Source organism: Mirounga leonina, unplaced genomic scaffold, assembly GCF_011800145.1.
Source record: "Mirounga leonina isolate KUSES-001 unplaced genomic scaffold, KU_Mleo_1.0 Mir_153, whole genome shotgun sequence".
Lineage (NCBI taxonomy): Eukaryota > Metazoa > Chordata > Mammalia > Carnivora > Phocidae > Mirounga > Mirounga leonina.
In genome coordinates this window covers 33,331,487-33,338,154 of record NW_023270387.1, presented here as the reverse complement: position 1 = coordinate 33,338,154, position 6,668 = coordinate 33,331,487, and the positions used below count along the sequence as shown (strand labels likewise).

At 37.7% G+C, this 6,668-nt stretch overlaps 1 pseudogene; it reads right to left on the bottom strand.

Moving 5' to 3' along the window:
- Positions 1-952: 952 nt before the first annotated feature.
- Positions 953-1,749, bottom strand: LOC118013120 (annotated as a pseudogene).
- Between the last annotated feature and the right edge of the window lie 4,919 nt (positions 1,750-6,668).

Sequence of the window (6,668 nt, the reverse complement as noted above, 5' to 3'; positions counted from 1 at the left end):
ATGTTGTAAGAAAAACCAATAACTCAAGAGATGAAGGTTTGAAAAAGAGAAAGGAGAAATTTATTTGGGTGTCCACTGCTGGGGGGAGGTGGCAGTCTCAAGCTTTAACAACCAACCTCTCCACCTACATGATGGAGACCTAAAATTTATAAGGAGAGGTTCAAGGGGGTATGTGTTAGAGAGTAGGCAGAGAGCTTGTGTCATGAGTGGGGGTCTGTATGTGTCCTGCACATGATCATGGGCAGGGAAGAGGTCATGTGGGGGGTGGTCTTCTAGGCATTCTATTGCTATCAGGATTTTTCTGGCCTAGTGGTATTTCCAGTCATTGCAAAACACCTTCATCAATGCCTCAAGAAAGTGCAATAAGAAATAAATACAATGGGTTTTAGTTAGAGCATAAGTTAAGCAGTATTGTCTCTTTCTGGTTTTAACTTTTGTGGTCTATAGTTAAACAACAGGGCTCACTAACATTCAGATTTTATTTTGTTTGTTTGTTATTAGAACAACTCAGCAAAATAAAATTCCATGGTTTCACACATACTCATAGGCCAAAAAATAAATAAGTAAACAGCAACTTCATAGACAAAATGGGAAAAAAAGAAGCCTTTTATCTTTGGCCTTTTTAACCATCTCATACAAAACAACTACTTATAGTACAGCTAAGTACATACAAAAATTTTACTGGAATGCTCGGAATAAGATTTTTTGTTGTTGTTGGTTTTGCTTTTTTTACAAGTTTTTTTTTTCTTCTTCTTATTTGAGGTTATAATGAACATGGTCACACCACAAGTAAAGTAAGAAGCAAGACAGAGAATGCTCTGAAGGCTGGTTTGATCATCCAAGATAATTAAAAATGGCAGACCATTAACAATGTGTACAAAGATACAAAATGTAAATAAAAAATAGAAACACATTTTCTTTTTAAAGTACTTTTAAGAAAAACAGCAAGACCTTGGAAGTTTGGGTTCTTTTTCCTCCCCCATTGCAGATTCTCATTATGGTTTAGGGTGGCAGGGTGTGTGTGTCCCCTGCCGTGGTGCTGGCCGCATGGGGCGGCCCGGCAGGACTGTCCATTCCAAGGTGGACTGCATTTAAATTCTGACATGGGAAGCGGAGGGTGAATATGTCACGGAAGTGTTTGCTTTTGTTAAGTGTAACTTTTCGTTTTTTTGCTGTTTAGTCATCCTCATCAGTCTGCTTCTTGGTGTGGACATCGTTATCCTCATCATCTTCACCTGCCCGTGTGCCCGTAGCTGTCTCAGCCTCCTGGTCTTCCTCTCTACCCTCTTCCTCACCATCGCCTTCCTTCTCTTATTCTTCCTCCGTTTGCTCCTCCCTTCTTCCTCTTCTTCATCTTCCTCTTTGTCAGCCTTCTGCTCCCCATTTTCCTCTTAAGCATTCCCATCAGCATGCATGTCTCTACCATTCTCACCCCTGCACAACTTCCTTTTTCTCCTGTAAGTCCTTGGTGGTGATTTCAGAGCTGGTGTCCACCGCTGTGTCTGACATGACGGGACAATCCAGTAATTCAATGTAGCAGATTAAAAGGAAAGCAGGATTTGGAGGACTTTGATGATGAAGCTGCTGGAGTCTACAGTGGAGGTGGTTCCAGTGAGCAAGGAGCTGGACTGGAAACAATGCAGCGTTGCTGTTTCAGAGCAGCCAGTGGGGTCAGATATGTTTTAAATTATGATGTCCTTCGACAGATGAATGGATAAAGAAGATGTGGTACATATATACAATGGAATATTATGCAGCCATCAAAAGGAATGAGATCTTGCCATTTGCAACAATGTGGATGGAACTGGAGGGTGTTATGCTGAACGAAATAAGTCAATCAGAGAAAGACATGTATCATATGAGCTCACTGATATGAGGAATTCTTAATCTCAGGAAACAAACTGAGGGTTGCTGGAGTGGGGCAGGTGGGCGGGATGGGGTGGCTGGGTGATAGACATTGGGGAGGGTATGTGCTATGGTGAGCGCTGTGAATTGTGTAAGACTGTTGAATCACAGACCTGTACCTCTGAAACAAATTATACATTATATGTTAAAAAAAAAAAAAGAAGATAGCAGGAGGGGAAGAATGAAGGGGGGGGAATTGGAGGGGGAGACAAACCGTGAGAGACTATGGACTCTGAAAAACAAATTGAGGGTTCTAGAGAGGAGGGGGTTGAAGGGATACGTTAGCCTGGTGATGGGTATTAAAGAGGGCACGTTCTGCATGGAGCACTGGGTGTTACGCAAACAATGAATCCTGGAACAGAACATCAAAAACTAATGATGTAATGTATGGTGATTAACATAACATAATAATAAAAAAATTAATGTATGGTGATTAACATACCATAATAAAATAAAATTAAAAAAACAAAGAAAAATGAAAAAAAAAAACAAATCACTAACAGTTTATGAATGACAGTGACAAAGTTATTTAAGAAATCAGTAACCACGGAAAATTAAAATAAAATATACTAAAATCAAAAAAATTAAATTAACATAGATATGAATGATCTGGTTAATTTTTCAATATTTTAAAACAACTCTATTATAAATCGGCACAATAGATATACCTACATACCTAAGAAAATATTTCTCAACACATGGAATAAGACAAGTGAACTAAAATATAATTGAACTAAATAGAATTTAATTTTGAACTAAAATAGAAATGTTAGTATTTATTTTTGGGTAAATGTAGCCACCAGAATGGATAAAATTAAAAAGGCAGTGTTGGTGAGTGTGTGGAGGATCCTGGTTTCTCATACTCTGTTGAGAATGTGAATTATCATGACCAATTTCAAACTGTATGCCATTATCTCCTAAAGCTAAATGTGTTCAGACTTTGTGGCCTAACAATTTTAGTCCTAGATTTACCTAATAAAACAGAAATAGAAATAATAGATTATTAGAATGTTAACAGCAGTACACAAACTGGAAAATTCTAAAATGCTCATTAATAGTAAAATATATATAAATATTGCTATATAGTCACAAAATGAAATTATATATAACAATTAGGAAAAGACTAACACTATGTGGAACAATATGACTATATTTTATAACCACAACCGTGTAAAGGAAGCTAAAAACAAAAACAAAAACAAGAACAAAACCTGAACAGGGGTACCTAGATGGCTCAGTTAGTTATGCATCTGCCTTTGGCTCAGGTTATGAGCCCAGGGTCCTGGGATCGAGCTCAGCATTGGGCTCCCTTCTCCACAGGGAGTCTGCTTCTCCCTCTCCCTCTGCCTGCTTGTCCCTCTGCTTGTGCTCTTTCTGTCAAATAAATAAATAAAATCTTAAAAAGACAATATCACATATATACAGTTGAATTCACAAAATTCATTTATATAATTAGAGGCCAGGATAGTGGTTATCTTTGGGGTCTGGATGATAATAATTGGAAGAAAATACAAAAAGGACTTCCAGGATGTTGATACTTTTTTTTTTTTTTTCTTGATCTAGATACAGGTTTTGGTGGTCTTCACTTGGTGGAAATGTATTGAATTGGAACATGACAAGTGCATCTTCCTGTTGGCATGATACATAAAATTTTTAAATCAAATGTATATTTCTATAGCTGTGCTTGCAAACATTTTTGCGGTTAAAACTCTGTGTACATACAATGCTTATTTTCCCTTAGGATGAATATATTGAAATACATGGAAAAATTCTACAAAGATCATCTGAAGCCAGTATTATCTTCCAGATGTCATTAGTATATGTTTTACTGCAAATAATAACATAAAATATTTATTTTTATAAGATTACATTAAAATAGTTAAAAAATTTCATGAAAAAATGACTAAGTGCATTTTATATCTTATTTTAAAATGAAATATATTTCAACCCAAAAATCCATACTGGATTTATTTTGCTTGATTTCATCATCTCAATTGATTAAATAAACCAGACAAATGTAAAATCTGATTTTATTTGATGTTAATGAATGCTACCTAAATGTCTAAATTATATTGCATCAGTGGAGGAAGGAAAATATATAAAATGATCTAGAAATGAGTTTTTAGCCTTCCAATTCTTTCCTATCAAATGCCCTGTATAAGTTTTTGTTGTTTTCCATTTAGTCACATGCATATATATGGCTTTACTCATCTTGGCAGATATTTTTTTTTTTATTCTTATGTTAATCCCCTACATTACATCATTAGTTTTAGATGTAGTGTTCCATGATTTGTTGTTTGTGCATAACACCCAGTGTTCCATGCAGAATGTGCCCTCCTCAATACCCACCACGAGGCTTACCCATCCTCCCACCCCCTTCCCCTCTAGAACCCTCAGTTTGTTTTTCAGAGTCCATCGTCTCTCATGGTTCATCTACACCTCCCGATTTCCCCCGCTTCATTCTTCCCCTCCTGCTACCTTCTTCTTCTTCTTTTATAATTTTTCTTAACATATATTGCATTATTTATTTCAGAGGTACAGATTTGAGATTCAAAAGTCTTGCAAAATTCACAGAGCTTACCAGAGCACATACCCTCACCAGTGTCTATCACCCAGTCACCCCATCCATTCCAACCGAACCCCCACTACAGCAACCCTCAGTTTGTTTCCTGAGTTTAAGAATTCCTCATATCAGTGAGATCATATGATACATGTCTTTCTCTGTTTGACTTATTTCGCTCAACATAATACCATCCAGTTCCATCCACGTCGTTGCAAATGGCAAGATCTCATTCCTTTCAATGGCTGCATAATATTCCATTGTATATATATACCACTTCTTCTTTATCCATTCATCTGTTGATGGACATCTTGGCTCTTTCCACAGTTTGGCTATTGCGGACATTGCTGCTATAAACATCGGGGTGCCCATACCCTTTCGGATCCCTACTTTTGTATCTTTGGGGTAAATACCCAGTAGTGCAATTGCTAGATCATACGGTAGCTCTATTTTCAACTTCTTAAGGAACCTCCATACGGTTTTCCAGAGTGGCTGCACCAGCTTGCATTCCCACCAACAGTGTAGGAGGGTTCCCCTTTCTCCGCACCCCCGCCAACATCTGTTGTTTCCTGACTTGTTAATTTTAGCCATTCTGACTGGTGTGAGGTCGTATCTCATTGAGGTTTTGATTTGGATTTCCCTGATGCCGAGCGATATTGAGCACTTTTTCATGTGTCTGTTGGCCATTTGGCTGTCTTCTTTGGAAAAATGTCTGTTCATGTCTTCTGCCCATTTCTTGATTGGATTCTTTGTTCTTTGGGTGTTGAGTTTGATGAGATCTTTATAGATTTTGGATACTAGCCCTTTATCTGATATGTCAATTGCAAATATCTTCTCCCATTCTGTCGGTTGTCTTTTGGTTTTGTTGACTGTTTCCTTTGCTTTGCAAAAGCTTTTTATCTTGATGAAGTCCCAATAGTTCATTTATGCCCTTGCTTCCCTTGCCTTTGGGGATGTTTCTAGGAAGAAGTTGCTTCGGCTGAGGTCAAAGAGGTTGCTGCCTGTGTTCTCCTTTAGGATTTTGATGGACTCCTCTCTCACATTGAGGTCTTTCAACCATTTGGAGTCTATTTTTGTGTGTGGTGTAAGGAAATGGTCCAGTTTCATTCTTCTGCATGTGGCTATCCAATTTTCCCAACACCATTTGTTGAAGAGACTGTCTTTTTTCCATTGGACATTCTTTCCTGCTTTGTCGAAGATGAGTTGACCATAAAGTTGAGGGTCCATTTCTGGGCTCTCTATTCTGTTCCATTGATCTGTGTGTCTGTTTTTGTGCCAGTGCCATGCTGTCTTGATGATGACAGCTTTGTAATAGAGCTGGAAGTCCGGAATTGTGATGCTGCCAGCATTGCTTTTCTTTTTCAACATTCTTCTGGCTATTCGGGTTCTTTTCTGGTTCCATACAAATTTTAGGATTATTTGTTCCATTTCTTTGAAAAAAGTGGATGGTATTTTGATGGGGATTGCATTGAATGTGTAGATTGCTCTAGGTAGCATTGACATCTTCACAATATTTGTTCTTCCAATCCATGAGCATGGAACGTTTCTCCATTTCTTTGTGTCTTCCTCTATTTCTTTCATGAGTATTTTATAGTTTTCTGAGTACAGATCCTTTGCCTCTTTGGTTAGATTTATTCCCAGGTATCTTATGGTTTTGGGTGCAATTGTAAATGGGATCAACTCCTTAATTTCTCTTTCTTCTGTCTTGTTGTTGGTGTATAGGAATGCCACTGATTTCTGTGCATTGATTTTATATCCTGCCACTTTACTGAATTCCTGTATGAGTTCTTGCAGTTTTGGGGTGGAGTCTTTGGGGTTTTCCACATAAAGTATCATATCATCTGCAAAGAGTGAGAGTTTGACTTCTTCTTTGCCAATTTGGATGCCTTTGATTTCTTTTTGTTGTCTGATTGCTGTGGCTAGGACTTCCAATACTATGTTGAATAGCAGTGGTGATAGTGGACATCCCCGCCGCGTTCCTGACCTTAGGGGGAAAGCTCTCAGTTTTTCCCCATTGAGAATGATATTATCTGTAGGTTTTTCATAGATGGCTTTTATGATATTGAGGTATGTACCCTCGATCCCTATACTCTGAAGACTTTTGATCAAGAAAGGATGCTGTACTTTGTCAAATGCTTTTTCTACATCTATTGAGAACATCATATGATTCTTGTTCTTTCTTTTGTTAATGTATTGTATCACA